General features: G+C 50.7%; 1 protein-coding gene across 1 annotated transcript in view; it reads right to left on the bottom strand.

The window, feature by feature from the left end:
* Positions 1–11,646, bottom strand: part of LOC119375555 (uncharacterized) — a 35,620-nt gene extending 23,974 nt beyond the window's left edge. Inside the window, exon 1 of the mRNA XM_037645753.2 lies at positions 11,467–11,646. The gene's annotated coding sequence lies outside the window, so the exon portion shown is untranslated. The remainder of the gene's footprint in view (positions 1–11,466) is intronic.
* Between the last annotated feature and the right edge of the window lie 8,356 nt (positions 11,647–20,002).

Raw genomic sequence — 20,002 nt, 5'->3', positions numbered from 1 at the left:
TACGGAGTAAGTCTCAGGCAACCTGGGTTTGAACAGACTGCCAGATTCATCTTCGCATTTTGTGTTGGCGAACAGCAGGGTGTACGTAGCGTCAGACTGCACGTCCTTCACAGCGTACTTTTCTAATCACAAAGAACACCCGACAGTATTTCGATTACTTGGAGTAAGCGTCCTGAAACATGTCACGGTGGGCTCTTATAGGAGGCCGCTGCTCCAGGCTTCGCTATAACTACACGTGATGCGTGTTCTTCGCAGGCGTGGTATTTTTTTAGAATTGCACGAACAGCTGAACATTTCGGCTTGAAACATGGCCTACAGGTAAACGATACAAGCTATACCCGGCATATGCCCGGTACAGTCCCCTCCCCCCACTGCTCCCTTACATATGCCTACGCTGCAGCTTTAAGAAAGCGCTAGAAATTATTATAGATTATTATATTGTCATTCTGCAAAATTAGGAACACCAATTTTTTTTTTTTAGTGAAGATGCTTTATAAGCAATAAAAGACGCCAACCGAAAGACAGGTGATAGTGCCGCAATGAAGTTCCCGCACCCGCTCGTCGTGACGTCGTAAACTCTGACTAAAGCTTGCAGTGCAATGAAAACGTACAGGGAACGTAAGAACGAATCAAATGACGAAATGTGCGGATTGTGTCAGCCCACGACGTATCAGTCCGCTTTGAGGAGAACGCAACGCGGCGAGCAAGCGGCGCGCACCTACAAATAATTAGCGCATGTGGCTTAACCCTTTCGGCCCTGGCGGTGTCAATTGACACCATCACCCAAAATTTCCCCTAGCACCTCGGAAATGAAACCAAAACTGCACCATTCTTGGGGGAATACTTCTTCAGTGATCCCCACTGCGATTGGCACCAAAATGGTGACATGCTTGCGGAGTTGAGAGCAACAAAGAAGAAGAAGCTTGACCGAAGTCATGGGTGACGCCGAGGCAGGTCAGCTGAGGCGGGTGAGCGCCATTTTCGGATCGACGTACCGAAGCTGTTTCAATGAGTATCACGCAGAAAAATGAGACGTGGTTCACAGTTTGTGTACTCTAGTGCATAGCCAGAAAAAAGATGCTATTTTTCTCATTTCACAACCGCTGAGCCCTGATGACCTAATTTGATGCCATGTCTGTAAATCCATTAATACTTATACTGGCTCAAATTTTCGTTTGTGGTCTTCTGAGGTCATAACTATTAGGAAAACGCGCAGAAAAAAAGTCCCCGACCAATATAAAAAATCCAATACAAAAAATCCAGCTTAAAGCGTCGACGCTTTAAGCTTTACAATTAACGCTGGCAGAGGTGAGTCTTCACGTGAACATAATGCAGATTCCACCTACTGTGACAACCTTGTGTAAGCGCCGCCACTGATGCAGTGAATGGCTTTGTTGCATATACACAATGCGATCTCGATCAAGTACCGCGGCTAATGCAGCAGAAAATCCCGTTCCAAAGCAAAGATTCGATTTAGCAAACGAGTCCAAGACTCAAACCACTGCAGCGGAAGCGACAGAATAATCATCAGAACGCCGAAAACTGTACGCGGCAATTTCACTTTCGACACGCGGTTTGATGCTCAAGATAGGCAAGCAAAGTATGCGCTCAGAAAAGCAGTTCAATTACATGCATACGGCACTTTGTTTCCCCCTGTAACTCGCAGCAAACACACTTCAAGGACCTCATCAATAAATATAAGCGCGCCATTCCGCAGTAGCAACAAAATGCACATAAAACAGCTATATACTTACTGCAAAGTATATGCTAAAAAAATAGAAAGAAACGATCTTCGTCAGAAAATATATTGAGCTCTTTTTTGGGTACAACATATTTAAAAGCAACGTACTCCTACAGCGAAAACAACGTTAGCCTCATTAACGATCTACGTGGAGATAAAGTTAGAGCCAGGTATGCATGTGTCTCGTTTACAGCGTACATAGTTACCGTAAAAGCAGTTCTTCCTCAACGTAGCTTATTAGCCGCGGAAGTGAGCAGAAGCCGACCTGTACGCGCGCGCAGCCAGCCCTCTACTCTGCCCTCCGCAAGAAGGATGCGTTTGTGGCATGCGGCAGCACACTATGTTTTATTACTTTGAATAAGCAAAGGGGTGTGGAAGCAAGCGGCTCTAGCGTCTTACCACTCTGGTCTTACGATCGCATACCAACGTTGCGTGCGCACGATGGGTGGAAAATCGTAAAGTGCGGGGTGTAATCGTAAAACGCCGCTGCTCCCAGCCATGCGCACTGCCGCAGCATCGTCGTCGGGAGGCCAGTGTGTGGTTCGGCGAAGAGTTTCCGTTCACAGGTCATCGCAACCGAGGGAGTCAGTGGCCGCTCGCGGCTGCTGGCCCACCGTCCTTGGTGCTTTGGCGCCCTTCAAGGACGGCCCCTGGAATTCCCCGCGCCGTGCCCCTACTGTGTGCCATTAAAAGCGTGCACCGTTGTGGAACCTAACGTCGGTAATTCAGAGGACGTACTGCAATGCCCAAGTGTAGTGCGGTTGTCTGCAGCCTAAGCGATGTGGCTTTGGTAGCAAAGCTCGAGTGATTACATGTGCTTTGAACGGTCACAGATACGCAGTACAGGAGAGAAACGTTATCGGGGCTTGGTATCGGGCGCTGGTGAGGCGCTCTCGTCGGCACACGTCGGCAGGCTGAACATCGCTGCGCGGCTTTTATGAAGACAGGTTGGCCGCTGCGCGGGTGGGTTTGGAGGGAAGAACCCTCCTCTGCTCCGCGCGTTGCAGACAGACAAAAGACGCTCTCCGCCGAGGCTCTCCCGACGGCGGCTGTGGCTTTGTTATCGTGGCGGCCATTTAGCTACGCTGTGTGTCCAGCCCGTGACCAACTCCGTGGGAGCGCTTCCTGGAACGCGTAACTGCCTTCGCGACATAGAAAGAAAACAGCGGGGCCCTCATTGTTGTTTCGCGGCTTCTCTGGCCCACAAAAGGTTCGCATCCCGGCGTGCATCCGCGCTTCACTGGAGGACGTGGCGAAAATTCGAGACAAGTCGAAAACGACCGGCCTTCCCACGTGCATCAGCTTGTTAACATGTTTGGGTCCGCGCCGGGCCTTCCCTCAGTGCTTCCGTTTATTCAGCTTTCCCTCTCTTTGCGGTTTTGGGCAGTGTTGGAGAGACAGGTAAGTAAATACAGAAAATGAATGATTCTGCGATGCCCTGCCCCGTCACGACAAGACCCGCTTTCAGCAACTTGTTTGCACCGCACTACGAGGCCATCCGATGTTCAGTGATACAGAGTTGCGCACTACTATATCAGCGGCCATGCTAATTACCCATTGCGGTCCGTGTGCTTGGATAAAGGTCCGTGTGCTTAGTAGATTTATATGCACGTTAAAGAACTCCAGACGGTCGAAATTTCCGGAGCCCTCCACTACGGCGTCTCTCACAATCATATCGTGGTTTTGGGACGTGAAACCCCAACAATTATACATTATTCCCGTAGCACTGTCCTTCCCTGACAAAGGGCTTTCTTTACATCGCCGCAAACAATAATTGCACACGACACAGAAAGAGGAAGGGTGTGTTTGCCGACTCTGTTTTGTTGAATGCGTTACCTTTCTTGTTTTTTTTTTTCCCGGCGTTGTTTGCCTCCGTATTGCGAGAGTTCTGCCTGTTCTAAACATTGTCAAGTGAGGCTGGCTACTTTACTACATGCGAGGATAACGGCTGAGCGGCGTTCGTATGCAGCTCGTGTCGCTCGCTCCGCGCGAAGGAGGAACTGTATACATGGGACGCGGACTTCCTTCGCAGGAATTCCCGCGACGGTCGCATGTAGCGCACGTATACCGTTCGCGCACTTTGCGACGTCGGTGCTGACGCCTTTCGCACAATGTCTGTTTATCAGCTGGTGCTTGCTGAATCCAGCGTCAACCCCTTACGACAGACGGAGCCAACCGATCTGGATGGACTCCCACGGTTACCTGGCGTACCCTTTCTTCGCACCGGAAAAACAAAGAAAGAAAAAAACAGGCTTAGAAGTTAATGTGTTTTGGATCGGTTAACTGCTGTACGCATAAGTGACCTCCGAAGTGCCGATATTATCTGCGTTGCTAAGAAGCTTCATTTGGTGCGTGTGGGTGTGCGATCAATTTCCAGCTTGCTTCGCTTTAATTGTCTTTTTTTCTATATATCTGGCGCGACGCCCGTCTCTGTATTATTTAAAAACAAAAACTGTTTTGTGCAGTGTTGGCTTAGCCATTACCTAGACTGGCCGGCCCTCGTCAAGCCATTTCCTCTTATTCTTTCAGCATATCAGGCGAAGCTAAAACAGGCAGGCTTCGACCCTGAACATCAGCTCCTGTCTTAGCCGTCCTCAGCGTAAAAGCTTTATTGCGCATTTTAGCAGCGGTAGTTATAAAGGAAAATTAATAATAAGATGTGGCCTCGAGGAAAATTTTGTTTGGACCATGGCTATCAAAAGGACACTAAAGAGAAAAACGATTTTTATCGTATTAGTAGATTACCATTTCACAATGACAGAAGCACAACGCTTGCCGCGAGAAGAAGCTTCGATGCATGCTGCGCAGCTAAGCTTGAGGACGCGGGTTCGATTCCCGGCCACGGTGACCGCATTTTTATGGAGGCGAACAGAAACAAGAAAACCGAGCGACACCCAAAATTAATCCGGAGCTCCCAACTATACATCATGGCTTAAAATCACATATCGTGGTTTTGGCATGCCCCAGAATTTTCGACATGACACACGCGGTTTGCAGGATGTTCCACATCCACATTCGTGACCATGAGCGGCGCTAGTGAGGGCTAGGCTAAGTACAGATATCTTGCAAAGTGTAACGGGGGCAAAGCCACTCCTGCATTGGTATAGAGTCGTACAGGGCACGCAAAGGTTTTTTTCCTTCTTTCTTTTCCCTTTTTCCGCATTATTTCAACATTTAAATTTAAAAAAGAGAACGCTCACACACTGACCTTACCCTATGATTTCCTTGGCTTCACTTAGTTTTTTTTTATAAAGCTCGTGATATTCTGAGCATACAAGTGAATTATAAACCCACTAGTTCAAATCATGAGTGTGAGTGCTCTCTGAGTCCATGAGTCTACATCTGAGCGAGCCTGCTCGATTCGGCCAAATATTCATTCGCGAGAAACCGGCACCCCACTCTGAATTACATATAGATGACGCTTAAGGGGAATGTGGATACTGGTCCTGTCACATCCCAAAGAAAAAAGGGACGTTGTTAAGTCGATCACCCTGCCGCCTACTATAGGCCCAATCCCCGCTCGACCTGCCCGCCGTGCGCGGTAAAAACCTGCAGGAGATGTATACAGTTGCTAAGCCAACTCCCCGTGCCAGTGAACACGTGCGCACAGGATCACAGACATTTCCCTGGGACATGTGCATTCATGATGCAGCGGCGGTCATGTTTTCTATTCAGACGCACACTATATGCATAGTATTCTTGGCCCAAAGACACTCCCCCTGCGGGGGCCTTGAAGTATCCATTAGGCTGCGTCCATTTCTGTGGCTGCCCGCAGAGTCGACACTGCAAGGCGGCGAGGCTGCAGCGGCTCGTGCGCGATGTATCGGATGGCGCCGCGTGCATCCTTGATTAAGGAAACTTGCGCTCGTCACGCCGCACGCCCTCGCGTCCATCGCGGTTACAACCATTACGCGCGCGTGGGCAATCTCGCTGCGCTCGCTTTCCTCGGAGTGTACAGTGAAAGCCACTCGGAGGTAAGCCACCCGCGGAGCGGACGCCGCGCGCCACGCTTCCCGTCACCGGGCACGCCGCTGTCACTGGTGACGCGGGCGTTATCGCGCGACAGCGAGGTGTGTCGCGAAGCCCAGCCCTCTGAGGAAAGTCGTGGCCCGACGGGTGTAATTTATTAAGACCATCGCGCAAATGGGAGAATAGTGACAGAGTGCTGGCGTGACCGGTGTGTATTTCCTTCTTCAGAAGAATTAGTATACACCGTTTGCCTTTGCGATGTCTTTCTGCCCTATTGTTCTTTTCCGCTGACATGCTAAAACGCATGCAGACTGCAGAACCGGACCGGCACAGTGTACCGCGCGGCGCAGGTACGTGCAATTAAGCGTTACGCCTTTCCCTTGCGTCAACTCTCGTCTTTTGTCTGCGATGCGACCAACCACAAGGCTGGGGTGCCAATCAGTGAAGAGTTGTAACATTGGGCGCCCAAGACTATGACTCCTCAAATCAGGCATTTTGTTGGCCGTCTTGATCGCGCAAGATGAACAGTCACACGCGTTGTGTGTGTGTGTGTGTGTGTGTGTGTGTGTGTGTGTGTGTGTGTGTCTGTGTGCGTGCGTGTGCGTGTGCGTGTGTGTGTGTGTGTGTGTGTGTGTGTGTGTGTGTGTGTGTGTGTGTGTGTGTGTGTGTGTGTGTGTGTGTGTGTGTGTGTGTGTGTGTGTGTGTGTGTGTGTGTGTGTTCTTTTCAAGCTTATACCGACTTGCTTACCAGCTAGCGCATCAGTTTCTATAAGTAAGAGTTTAGAACTGAGGCGAGCGGATGTCGTTGGGAATTGTGGTTTTTGTGCGCCGCTGCGGTAAAAGAACAAAACAAACGAAAAAACCCAAAGCTACGCGAGAAGAAGAACACGAACAGCTACTTATCGTAACGCAAGTGTGCACTTTCTAGATGAGGACTGTTCAGAACTTGTTTGAAGGTCCCTGTAATGTAGCGATCGTTGTGCACTTTACGTTTCAAAGTCACAGTTTAACCACTGGTGGTGCTGCAGTGGCGAAAGGGGAGGAGTAAATTGACCACGCGGGATTCTTGAACATGCACTGAATTTCGATAATTTAAGGATTGTAAGTTTCGCTCCAGTATGCGCAATAATTCTGGGTTTCTGATTTGTCTTTTTCATTTTTTTTTGTTCCTCCGAATTAAATCAGCTCGTCAATCGTGGCAAATTGATATATTAAAGCTTCCACGGTAAACTTTTCAGGAAGTTTGTTTCGCAAATTGAGATATGAGTGAGAACTCGCTAATTATGGACGATGGGACGCTCTGATTAATTAAATTATTCGCCAAGGCAGCGGTATTCTGCATGTAGCAAGCTTATTCAACAGTTGCATTCGCGAGACACAGTGGTCCAACTCCTCTTCACGGACATGCGAAACAATGGTCTTTTTATTGTTTTCTTTTCTTTTCATCATTGCGCGTAACAAGCGTATTCAACGTTGTCTTCGGGACAGCGATGTATTTCACATTGAAGAAAACTGCTAGAGGAGCCGGCGTTTTTCAACATTACTCTTCGTTAGTTTCACATTTCGGAAAATGTAAAGCGCAAGTTCACCGGGTAAAAGATTGAGAACGCTCGAGCGATGCGGAAATATTTATGAGGATGCATATCGCGTATAAAGCTCCGCGTTACCGGAAGCACTTTAGCATGTACAGCACGGCACGATGCGCATGAGCATTTCTGCGTGTCGTATACTACGCTGCTCCCGCGGTGTCGTGCCGATTCTGATCAAATCTTCATTGTTCTTTTAATTTTCTGCAATATAAGACATCGAAGCAAAGGAAAAACGACGAGGCTTTGCATATTTTATTACCAAAGCAGAAAAAAACAACTACAAAGTGTGAGCGAGGAAAACACGTGTTCTCACGAGGGCTGAAACGCAATTGAAACGTTATTTCAAAGCTCACTCGGGTAATACTCAAGCGAATCCCCCGAGAGAGTTCCATGGCACGCAACGGATCTTTTGCTGCACCTTATTTCTTAAGTGGGAACTTTAGTTCGCGGCCAACTCCGACGCCGCCTATTTGAAAATGCGTGTAAAACGCAGAAATCTTTGTCGGAGAAAACCGCTGGGCCGATTTGAATGAAATTTTGATAAATTTAAGGGAAAGCGTTAAATTCTACAGTGACTGTTAGAGGCAGAATTCTATATCAAGGCCCGAAAATTTTAAGCAAGGATTGCGCACCGTCTGGAAGATAAAAAAAAAACAACAACACATATGCAGGAAGTTTGCAGATTCGTACTAAACTTTCCACGAAAAACAAACGTCGCAGCTCTGTAAACAGCATCCGTTAGAGCATCCAAGACTTGCAAATAAACCACATCAAATTGGATGCAGTGACTGCCAAGCAAAATTATTTTTCTTGCTGTATTTAGATTGAAGCCTGCAGCTAAAGCTTCCTAACACGCAGACTCCTTGCGCAAACAAATACCTTATGTTCGTAAGAACTTGTTTTTGTTGGTCAGCAGCATTTGATGGCAATACGTTCGCTGATGCCATTGAACGGTTTTTGTTCATACACGAACCTAACTAGCCTAACAACCTTTTGTGAATGCGAGTCCTGGTCTAATATTCACAACTACTTCTTGCGCATATCATTAGCGAAGGCAATGGTAGTGAGCACCTGCGAACAAAAGACTTTGTGAATTCGGCTGGTTCTTCATCGAGAATTCATTGCGTCTCGTTCTTACAGAAACAGTCGTTCCGTGGGTCGTCCAAGAGGGGTCAGGATACAGATACAAACAAGACTCTATTCTGCAAGCACAGTTTAGCAAATGAACGTTTGTCTTGATTACTACGTCGTTCTATATGAAATGCGCGTCCAGTTGACCGCTGGTGGGCACACAGCTAAATTTCGACGCGCCGTTACGCCCTTCTGAGCGTAGACTGCGCGAATATTTCTCGGTAATTACGTGCGCCTACGCCAAGACGGTCGCACGAAGTCGCGTATAAGTATATAAACGCCCAGACGGCTGACAACCTTGAAGTCTCTCTCGAGGCAATAATGATCTGTCGTTGCAACAGCTGCCGCAACCGCGCGCCATGACCACACAGCTTAGGCTAAAAACAGCATTTGCTGTTTTTATCCGCCAGCGGCCGCGCGCATATAATGTAACTATACTGAGTATGTAGAACGGGTCAAGTATATAGCAGAACCAGGGTAACTTCCATATTTCGGGCCACTGTCTCTCGGCGAGGAAAACGGGAATAAAGCGGTGCAATGGGCATCGCAACACCAGGAGAATTTACGCGCAAAACAAAACTGAGGGTGAGAAACGGCCGTAGGGCCAGGGTTTTCCTATCATGGGCATAGGAGTCAGCTTCTCAGCACATGTGCTGATCGTGACGATGATCATAAATGGTAAGCTGATTAGCATGACGCAAACGCGCCCCATTATCGTTCTTGGTGTACTCATGGTTGGTACACACGCCGCACTTCGAGAAGACCGGGACAGACTCGGCACAAACACTCTTCGGCGCTTTCCCTCGAAAGAGGTGACTGCTGAGAGACTTAACAGCAAGATGCCCAACACATTTGACCGCATAGCTTTCGTCAGTACCTGGTAGACGGCATATAGCTTGTAATAGCTAGGTGTACACTCAACCTGAACAAATGGCACTATGCATAATACCGTCGCTTCAATGAGTTACATTGTATACTTAAATGAAGGAATATAGGCAGCAGAAATACAAGAAAGAAGGCGGTCAGAATACCTGGGCATCGCCTTCGTATTCGTGCCTGCATACAGCCGCTGCCTAGAAACACACAAGAGGCGATGGTATACGCCTTGTATAAAAGAGGAGCAGACGTTGGCGACATGACAGGCCCAGTCTGCGTGTGCAAGGAACCACCGAGAAAAACACACTCCGTCTTCAAGAAAAACGCGAACGCGCCTCATGGCGTCGAACGTCTGGTTCAGTGCTAAAGCGCGTTTGTTATTTTGCTTTTTTGATCATCGTACATAGGAGCTCGTGGCTGATTATGTCTAAAAGGTTTCGCGCGATCATGGTTGAGGTGCATGCACGATAAGCGTAATTGTTCCAAAGAATACACGTTTGGCAGGTTGTTAGCCCGCTCATACGAAGGGCAACATTGCTATTCAGTAAATCTAAATGGTGAAAAAAAAAGTAACAACTGGCGCATGCAGTTTGTCCTTTTGGCGTATTCACCGTCTGCACTGCATCCACCAGGATGCGCAAAAAGGACATCTTCCGTAAGCCCGGTAAGTTTTTCCAACTCCGGGAACAAGAATCAACGGCGGGGTGGGGAGAGTTGAAAGCGACGACATGCTGAGCCTGTGGTTAACCATGAGTCGAAGAAGTCGAGAAACACGGCCTACATCACGAAAGCATGTCTTCGTTGAGTGTCTCTGCGCCTGCCACACGACCAGTTGGAACAACAGCTCGAGGATTTGTGTACTTGGGAAGTTAGCGCTCTGCTAATTAACCGGTCGCACGGTTTCTGTCGAAGCAGGGTAGGCCCATGCGCGCAGGCAGTCGTGCCCCACAGTCTAGCTCTCCGCACGACAAAGGATCTCAGTGCAAACACGCCGTTTCGTGATGCGCGGAGAAGCCGAAGCGGCACTGGCTTTGGCCGCTATACAGCAAACTTAAGAGCGCACCTCCGGTTGGCACAGCGAGGGTGAAGAGGGCTGGAAAACGCGGGTTGGGGGGGGGGGGGGGGTTGTTGCTGGAACAACGCATGTATGCGCCCGCGGCACCCTTCGATCAGGCCTCCCTCGCGTGCAACGTCGCCGTCCGTTGACTTCACGAGCGTGCTCGCGCTCCTCCCCGGTCGTTGGCGAGTAATTTTGCGCGCATGTTCGCCGGCATCTCTGGGATCGCCGTACGGCCCGCGCACCGCGCGCGCGTTCTCAAACTGTTTGCGTGACCGCAGGCATTCCGCGCGCACGTGCCGCGCGTTGAAGCAACGCTGAGCGTCTTGTAAGCGATTTCAGGACGATAACGGAGGGAGTACAAAACAGTGTTTCGAAGAAGTGTCTCTTCTGTTTGGCGTCCTCTCGATGGCCGCGCTTTCCCTCTCCCGCATACCTGCGATGCCGACCATTGCTCGATGCCCTTCTCTAGAATTGCTATGCATTTTCCCCTAAGACACGAATGTTTAGCGAGTACATCGCAAAGAGTGTGAGAAAGAGGGGTCTATAATTGGGGGGCTGCGGCTGCCACCATAAAGCCCTTTGCCCTTATCCTATGTATACATTCCTATACCTGCAAACTTTATTAGACGAAACATATATTTTCTATCCTACCGTAATTAGTTTATGCCAATCTTTCCAACTTCGCAGTCTGAGTGAACACAAGGAGTACCCGGCATACATATTCTCTGCGTAGAAATGTGAATGAGCGTACGGCGGTTGCGTCAACAGGTTTACTTCTTTAGGGGAGGGCGAAGTAACGCTCCAGGAATAAAAATGAAGCCACCGGTTCGCGCAAAGTTTTCAAACATTCACGCGCGCGCGCGTTGAACTTGTTTACGCTGCAGCCAAGACACGTCATGTGGGTCCCCAAAGAGGACCGAGAGATGCGCGTAGTCCTCCCCCCTCCTTGCCACCCGCGGCATTCTGGCCGTGATTTCGCTACAGCGCGTACGGTCCCGTGAATGGGCTAGAGCTCGGAGCGCTGCCCAAGCAGCCACCTGTTAAGGCGGTTGGTTGGGAGCGCTCTCTCTTTCGCCCGGCTTTTCCGAGGAGTCACTCACCGCTGTCTACTCTTCTCTGCAAGCGAGCCTCGGTCAGTGGCGGTGTCCGCGCAACTCCCTCGTCCTTCGACTCGGTGGCTGGTTTTTTCGCGGCGCGCGGCTTGGACGCTGCTCTGTCTCGGGAGCCGGCAGTGTGCGTCTGGCGGCGGGCGCAGCTCCTTTCTCGCCCGCGCTGAACGTCGCTCGCCGGCACTTGCGGAGCCGAAGGTGAGCGGCGCGCAACGTCACGCGTGACGTCATAAGAGAGAGGCGCTGTCCGAGGGCGAAGGACAAACGCTGAAACGGGAACGCGTGGAGGAAACTGGTTTTTAGTGAATGGAGAGACCGGGCGAGCGAGCGCGCATATGGTGCGGCCCGTGCGCCCGGACCGCGCTCGTTTAGTTACATTCTACGCGCACTTCTGGGGCGCGTTCGATGGGAACATTTATATATGTGTGTCACTTTGGCGGCGCGGCAACAGAAACGCAGGGGGAAGGCTACGTCTTATGGCAAGGTCGATGACCCGAGGATCTCTAGCGAACGGTTACGGAAAAGGAATCACAGCGACTTCAAAGTAGTGCATTTGTGAAATATAGACAGTGGCAGGGACGTCAAAAAGGAGGGGCTGAAGGCAGGGTTGCGCCCCCCTCCGTCCTCCCGCTCCTACCTAGCTGAAAACATCAACTGTTCCCATTACGGACTGAACTTACTGTGTACATGTAATACCTGCGATACATTAGTGGTGCAGGTGGGCCCCCTGGCCTTTCTCACATTCTGTATACATGTAATATACTGCTATAGAATGAACACTGCGTAAGTAAACTTCGAAATGTGATCACAACAATGATTTATTCTGCGTGCCTCCCTCAATAAACAGCTACTTCGACTTTCCCCTCTCCCGCCGTCTGGGTCGCCCATGGCGGAAAATTTGGAAAGCTGAGCTTCCGTACTCTATATAGCGCACATTAGGGCAGTTTCTTGAAGCGAATTTTAATCCCTGAAAGTATGCCTGTGATGACAGCAATAACACAACTGCAGTTCTATTTCATTATTTTTGTCTGTTTTTATTATTTATTTATTTATTTTTTTTTGCTTCGGATGCAGCGCCAAGGCGAATATATGAACTCGCAGCACCTTCATGACTCGAAAACGAGTGCCTCGTTGAAGAGTAGTTGTTTGAGTCGTTTCCGCCAGATTTAAAAGCGCAACGTCGAAACATCGAGAGCATTCCCATACGGCATAATTGCACAAGCGGAGAGAGAGGGAGCCAGGGGAAATGACATCGGAAAAAGTAAGTAGGTTAACCGGAAGAAAATCTTCTGGTTTACACCACACTGGGGTAATCTTCTAGTCCCCACTCGTGCAAATTAGCATTTTTAATAAGTAAGGGGCACATCTGTCAAGATTCGCGAAAGTGATCAGCCGCTGTTATCGCAGTCCAAGTTGCCTCACTGAAAGTGAAATAAATATATGAAAAAATAAATAAAGGAAACGGTCATCCTGGTTACGGGGCCCGAACTTCCGCGGTAATAATCATGAAACCGCCAATGTTGTAAAATTTTACGTCCCCTTTACGCCCTTTTGTCATCGGAGATGGAGCTTATGGATACATAGAGCTTATGGTAATACATGCAGTGCCTCGTTATTAAGACAGAGCATATAGTATAACGAAATGTGCAAATGATAGACCATGTACAAATTTTGTGCGATCCCAAAATACATCAGCTTTCTTTTTTTTTTTTTAAATCCTTACGCCACTATATCAGTATAGGAAAACGCTTTGGTCACCGAGGTACGGTGGTAAATGGGGCTAAGTATGCACCACACGATGACGTCGCTGAAATGACTTTGAGGAGACGTAAGTGCGCCCGCAATGTGTTTCGATGAGATGTATGTACAGGTTCTCTGACGGGCGTGTACACGACGCAACAAACCGTGGTTTTCTTAAAGAAATAGCATCATTCAACTGAAGCTTCGATCGAGTTGCGTTGCTGTTCAAGGTTCTGCATGCAGCCAAAATCTCATTCACAAAATAAGGATCGAACGCCATTCTTCCGCCCAGATACATATAACGATGAAACTCCTAATGAGAACGTGATCGTGCAGATGACGACAGAAGATGCTGATAGCGTATGTCAAGTTGAGTTGGGATCGTAAGTCGAGTCCGATTCATGACACTTGTATGCATGTACAAGGCAGATGCGAACGTCCTGCGCAGCCAGGGAGGACTGGAGGGTCAACACCTCCCCCCCACCCCCCCACCCCCGTTACCGAAATGTTGCATGTGTATATATACACTCACACATGCAAACACACGCACAAACATGCATAATGTGTGGTTGAACGCCCCCCCCCCCCCATACGCCGTTGGCCTGCAGGTATACGTATACGCGTACTGCGTGAACGCCGCGTTGATGTGCATATATAATCCCATGCAACGTAGCGTATGCAGTCTGTAGCCTGCGGTGCTTTTTAACAACAGCGACATCAGAGTATTCTGTGGAGTTTTCTAAAATGCACCTGAAAGGGCGACGCTACATAATCAAGCGTTTGTTGAGAGAGGCACGTGATGAGCACCAGACTACCGTTTTGTTCGTGCAACATCGTTGAACGAAAGCCCAGCGTTTACAGTGTTCCCGAATTTATAGATACTGTACAGAAGCATTAGAACACTGTAATGGGCCGTCCTCTTGAGCGCCTTCTAGTGGGTCGCCCTCTTCGCCTCTTCTCGGAGAGCACGCCCCTCGTGCTCTTGCTCGTGAGCCTGCGAATCTGCGCTCTGTCGTTACTGTCGTCGCTGCGCATCGTCGCCGTCGATCCCGCCGTCAATAAACGCCTTTACAAAGTGGTGGAGAGTGCTGTACTGTCCCCACAACTTCGGTCTCCATCTGATGCCCCTGGAGCTTCGATCCCGTACCGTGCCATCTACCATGCCGCAAGACGCCGCTCAGCAAACGCCGCCTCCTGCCCCGACCGCTTGTCCCGGTGTCCCCCGTATCCGCGACCCTCCGATCTTCACCGGCGCGGATGGCACCGACGTGGAGGACTGGCTCACGATTTACGAACGAGTGAGTGTCCCCAATAAATGGGACGAAGCCGGCAAGCTGAGCAACTTGGTTTTCTACCTCGCGGGTGTGGCCGGCATGTGGTACAACAACCATGCATCCGATTTCCCGACGTGGTCCGCTTTCAAGACCGCCATCGTCGACGTGTTTGGCCGCCCTGCCGTTCGTAAGCTGCAGGCCGAACAGCGTTTGCGAGAACGAGCTCAGCAGGCCGGCGAAACCTTTACCAGCTACATTGAAGACGTCCTCGATTTGTGTAGGAAAGCCGACGCCACCATGTCGGAATCTGACAAGATGAGGCACATTATGAAAGGCATCGACGACGATGCCTTCACGATGCTGCTCGCCAAAAACCCCAGCACAGTGGCCGACGTCATCACGCTCTGCCAGAGCTACGAGGAGCTGCGCCGGCAGCGGTCGATGACCCGTCGCTCTCCATCCCGCGACGCCGAGCTCGCTGGCTTGTCGACCATATCCGACCACTCCGCCTTGCTCGCAGAGGTGAAGTCATTTGTGCGCGAGGAAATCGCGCGCCAGTTCTCTCTGCTGGACTTTGCTCAACCTCAGTACGTTCACCAGCCGTCAACCACTCTTCTCCCTCCCCTCCGTCGAGCGATTGAGCAGGAAATCGCGGAGGTCATGCCTGAGTACCACCAGCACCATCCGGCTCCTGCACCACTGAGTTACGCCCAAGTTGTCGCAAGGACGTCCCCTGTAATACCTACGGCAGCCCCACACAGTTACGCCGAAGGCGCCGCTAGACATCAGTCCTTCGAAGCGGCTGTGCCGGCTACCTACGCCGACGTAATGCAGAGGCCACGACCGCAGCCCACGATGCAGTCGTATCAGTCGCTACCCCCGTCAATCACGTCCTGCGCCATGGGCGGGCCTTGCTCCAGCAAACCGATGGCGCACACCTGACAACCGCCCCATATGCTTCGCATGCGGTTACGCCGGCCACGTGGCGCGTTATTGCAATCGCGTCCAGCCGCCTCAAGTCGTGTCGCCCGCCACCAGCCAGTCAAACCGCACATTTTACGCCCCACCTACGCCTATGTCACCGACGTCACGCCAAGCTCCATCTACTCGGCGCTCTCCGTCTCCCCGACGTCGCTCACTGTCGCCGATGCGCCCACGTCCGGTCGCACGCGACCAGGAAAACTAGTCGTCGCAGTCCACGAGGCAAGGGCTGCGACGCTATCGAACTGCGAAAGCCCTCAGCGAAGCCCATCGAACGTGATAGACGTTTTTGTGGACGGTGTTCGGGCATCTGCCCTTATCGACACTGGAGCCGCCGTATCCGTTATGGACGCTAAACTAAGCCGCCTGCTACGAAAAGTGACGACGCCACTTTCCGGTCTTTCCCTCCGTACAGCCAGCACCCAATGTATTCACCCGACGGCGGTATGCACAGCCCGTGTCATCATTCAGGACGCTCTGTACGCCGTCGAATTCATCATAATTTCCTCATGCTCTCACGACCAACGTTACTAGAACAAACTCAGTTTAAAAGCTCCGCCGGAGAGGCGGTCCGCGTGGCGGTCGTGAGAACTAGTGGCGCTGCAGTCACGTCTAGCTCCCGCGGCTGGCTGCGGCTGGCGCGTGTTGTGATCGGCGCCACCGATGTACGAGCGCACGTGGGTTACAGCGTCGTCTGCGCTTTGTTAGCTCGTCATTTTTGCGACTGTTCTTGACCAGGCTTAGCGTCTTGTACGAAGTGATGTACGAAGCGTAACGAGGGCGAACAAATTCACAGTGCGGTATGCCGACTTGCTTTGCGCCGGGCTGCAAGAGCGGCTACCGCAATGACGACTCCGCTTCACGACACTTCTTCGGACCTCCAAAAGACCCTACGCCATTCAGGCTTTGCATCGCAAAGATGGAAAGCTTACTGCGAAATGCAAGGTCTGTGACGTTCATTTTGAGAGCGACGACATTGTAAAGCACTATCGTCGTGTCGTTGCGGGACAAGACGCTTTGATCCCACGTGGAAAGTGGGAACTCGCGCCAGGTGCCGTGCCGCGCTTGTTCCCAGCACTTCCACCCCACATTTCAAAGCCAAAATGTTCGGGGTTTAGGCGCAAATCCCCCCCAAAACGCACGGCGTCCCGCGAAAGCCCAGTGCCCAATTTGGAGGAGCCGCCCGAAAGAGAACAGCAAAACGAAAGGCAGGCGATTACCTATATACGCTACCGAGACTGAGAGTTGCATCACACTAACATTCGATCAGCTTTTGTCAGCTGTCGCTATGCCTTCAAAGCAGTGGATTTTCGAGAGATTTTACGACGAGGTATTGAACAAGATGTGCGGAATATTTTACACTCGCCGGCTCGGGAACGGGCTGCTCAGCGCAAAAATTTGACACGGTACACATAGAAAAGACGAGGACCAGCGCTGGTCCTCGTCTTTTCTATGTGTACCGTGTCAAATTTTTGCGCTGAGCAGTTTAATAATGGAATACCAACTAGCCCAATCCCACACTTTGCTTCGGGCACGGAGACTTACTTGTGCAAAAGATAATTGTAGTTGACGAGCAGTTTAACTGCGTAGTGAACGGCTACAGCACGAAACGCAAACGGCTGTCGTACAGTGTAAAGTGCTGCGGGCATGGAACATCTGCTCGGTGAAATTGAAAAACTGAAGTTGAATATTGACGACTCTTCTAGCGACAGAGTACGCACGAATAACTGCTCGGTGCTCACATCACGGCCGATCTGTTCGAATTGTTTAAGGCACCGTAGAAGGATGCGACGTAGAAAGATGAGACACCGAAAATACAACTATCCACTGAAAAAATTGCTCAGAGACGATATCTATTCGATGTAATCGCACACTGAGATTTCATTTACCGAGTTCTCGTAAAATTTTCCGATTTTGGGTGAGTATCCCTTTAACCGTCGCGAAAACGTGTCTTGTAAACATTGCAAAGCATTGGTGACGTTTTTCGAGAAAGTTTTTTTCAATAAATTGTAGAAACATGAGTACTGTTTTTCTAGAGCGTTTTTATATCTCGAGTAAGTACGCTTCTTTGTGCACTATAAAGGCTTTTACAAACGTGTTGGGTTGTTCTTGGTCTAGATAAGACGGCAGCGGCTAAAATTGGGGTGGTAGTTATAAAAATTACTCTGAACACCCTCATTCGCTTAGAAACTCCTATGCTTGGAAGTTAAGCGCAATGTAGACAGCTCAAATATTGTCACAGGTTCGTGACGTCGACGAAGGCAGCAGTCAGCAGGTCCGAGATGAAACTCTTTATTTGGGCGAACTTGTGGCCGGGAAACTGAAAGTCAAACTACAGCAATACACTGACAGCGGCGAACACAGCGTCGACCGTCGATCAACTGACAAGCGGTCAAGCGCGTCGGCTTTTATACACGCGCTATCGGACTTTCCAGCGATATCGCTGGTGGCGGCGTTATCTCTCGACAAAGCTGGAACATTCGCGCGCAGCGCGCAATCTTACCAAAACGATCTACAATCGCGAAGCTTCTCGAACACTGCTTCGCGGACAGCGTCGGGCGTTGATAACCGTCCTTGCTGGTCAAACCCGAATACGTCAAAATAAAACAAGAAGTGGGCGTGGCAATATAGACCGAACATCGATTCTTAGCCAATCAATGAACAACGCACACGGGCCAATGCATACAGACGACCTTATACATATCCACCTAAGTATCCACCTAACTAGTACAATAAGAAAGTTGCCGCGCAGTTGGCGCGAGCAACTGCGCGGCGGACCGCAGCGTTATGCCGTGGCAGCAGACGACGCGCCGATAGTGGAGCAAGACGGAACTGCAGCGCCGCTAGTTCTCGCGACCGCCGTTCGGACCACCCTCCTCCGCTGGCGGAGATACGGAGCTTTGAAACTGAGTTTGTTCTAGTAACGTTGCTCACGACGTCATCCTGGGATGGGATTTTCTCTCCCGCCACGACGCCGTCATTCATTGCGCGCCAGCCGAAATAGAGCTTTCACCATTCTCAGATTTGACGCCGGCAGACAGTTCATCGGCTGCGACCAAGGTATTCGTCAAAGACGACATCGCAGTTCCTGCAAATTCGTCAACGGCTGTGTCAGTCTATATTGCACCGGTTTCTGCGACGCCGTTGCGCTCCTTTCTCCATGTGACCGCGTTTTCACTAGGAGAGGCTTGCTGGTGCCATTTGCGACCGTGGAAATCACTCAGGGCGACACGGATATTTTTGTGACCAACACATCCCCGTTCATTGTTACGTTGGTGCGAGGGGAATGTCTCGGCAAAGCGGAACCCCTCGAAGACGCACAAGTTATAGACGCACCGGGTGACACGCACTGCGCCAGCTCCCGTACGCTCAGTGCTGTTTCCACGTCCGATTCGTCACCTGCTGATGTGTTTAGGTCTTCCATTGCTGACAACCTCACATCGGTCCAGCGTTCCCAACTTCTGTGCCTGCTGGAAGAATTTCGTTCTTCTTTCGATGTCGGGCAAACTTCCCTCGGCCGCACTTCCGCTGTTACGCATCGCATCGACACTGGCGCCCAACCACCACTGCGGCAACGTCCATATCGCGTGTCTCCAGCAGAACGCCGGGTCATTAATGAACAAGTCGACGATATGCTTCGACGCGACGTTATTCGGCCCTCGGACAGCCCATGGGCGTCTCCCGTTGTTCTCGTTGCGAAGAAGGACGGTTCCGTGCGGTTCTGTGTGGACTACCGACGGCTCAACAAGATCACTCGCAAGGATGTTTACCCGCTGCCGCGAATCGACGACGCGATTGACAGTCTGCAAGGAGCCGAATTCTTTTCATCTCTTGATTTGCGCTCGGGGTACTGGCAAGTACCCATGGCGGATGACGCTCGACCGAAGACAGCCTTTGTCACACCCGACGGCTTGTACGAGTTTAACGTCATGCCGTTTGGTCTGTGTAATGCGCCCGCGACCTTTGAGCGCATGATGGACACCGTTCTGCGCAACTTGAAATGGCACACGTGCTTGTGTTACCTGGACGACGTCGTCGTTTTCGCTCCGGACTTCTCCACGCATCTCCAACGTCTGCGGCATGTTTTGACGCGTTTGCGCAACGCAGGCCTCCAACTGAATCTGAAGAAGTGCCGATTTGCAGCACGGCAGCTGACAATCCTCGGCTACGTCATGTCCAAGGACGGAATCCTTCCCGATCCTGCCAAGCTTCGGGCCGTGGCCGAATTTCCCAAACCTACGTCCGTCAAAGAACTGCGCAGTTTCGTAGGACTGTGTTCGTATTTTCGACGCTTTATACGAAACTTCGCCACCATCATATCGCCGCTGACGAAGCTCCTTGGAAGTAACGGACCCCTCAATTCATGGTCGTCCGAGTGTGACGACGCGTTCGCAAAGCTCCGTCGTTTGTTGACGTCTCCTCCCATACTACGCCACTACGATCCTGCGGCCCCAACGGAGGTACACACGGACGCCAGCGGTGTAGGCCTCGGCGCTGTCCTTGCGCAGCGCAAACCAGGGTTCCCCGAATAT

Source organism: Rhipicephalus sanguineus, chromosome 1 (genome assembly GCF_013339695.2).
Source record: "Rhipicephalus sanguineus isolate Rsan-2018 chromosome 1, BIME_Rsan_1.4, whole genome shotgun sequence".
NCBI classification, from domain to species: Eukaryota; Metazoa; Arthropoda; class Arachnida; order Ixodida; family Ixodidae; genus Rhipicephalus; species Rhipicephalus sanguineus.
This window is presented reverse-complemented; position numbering and strand designations above follow the sequence as displayed.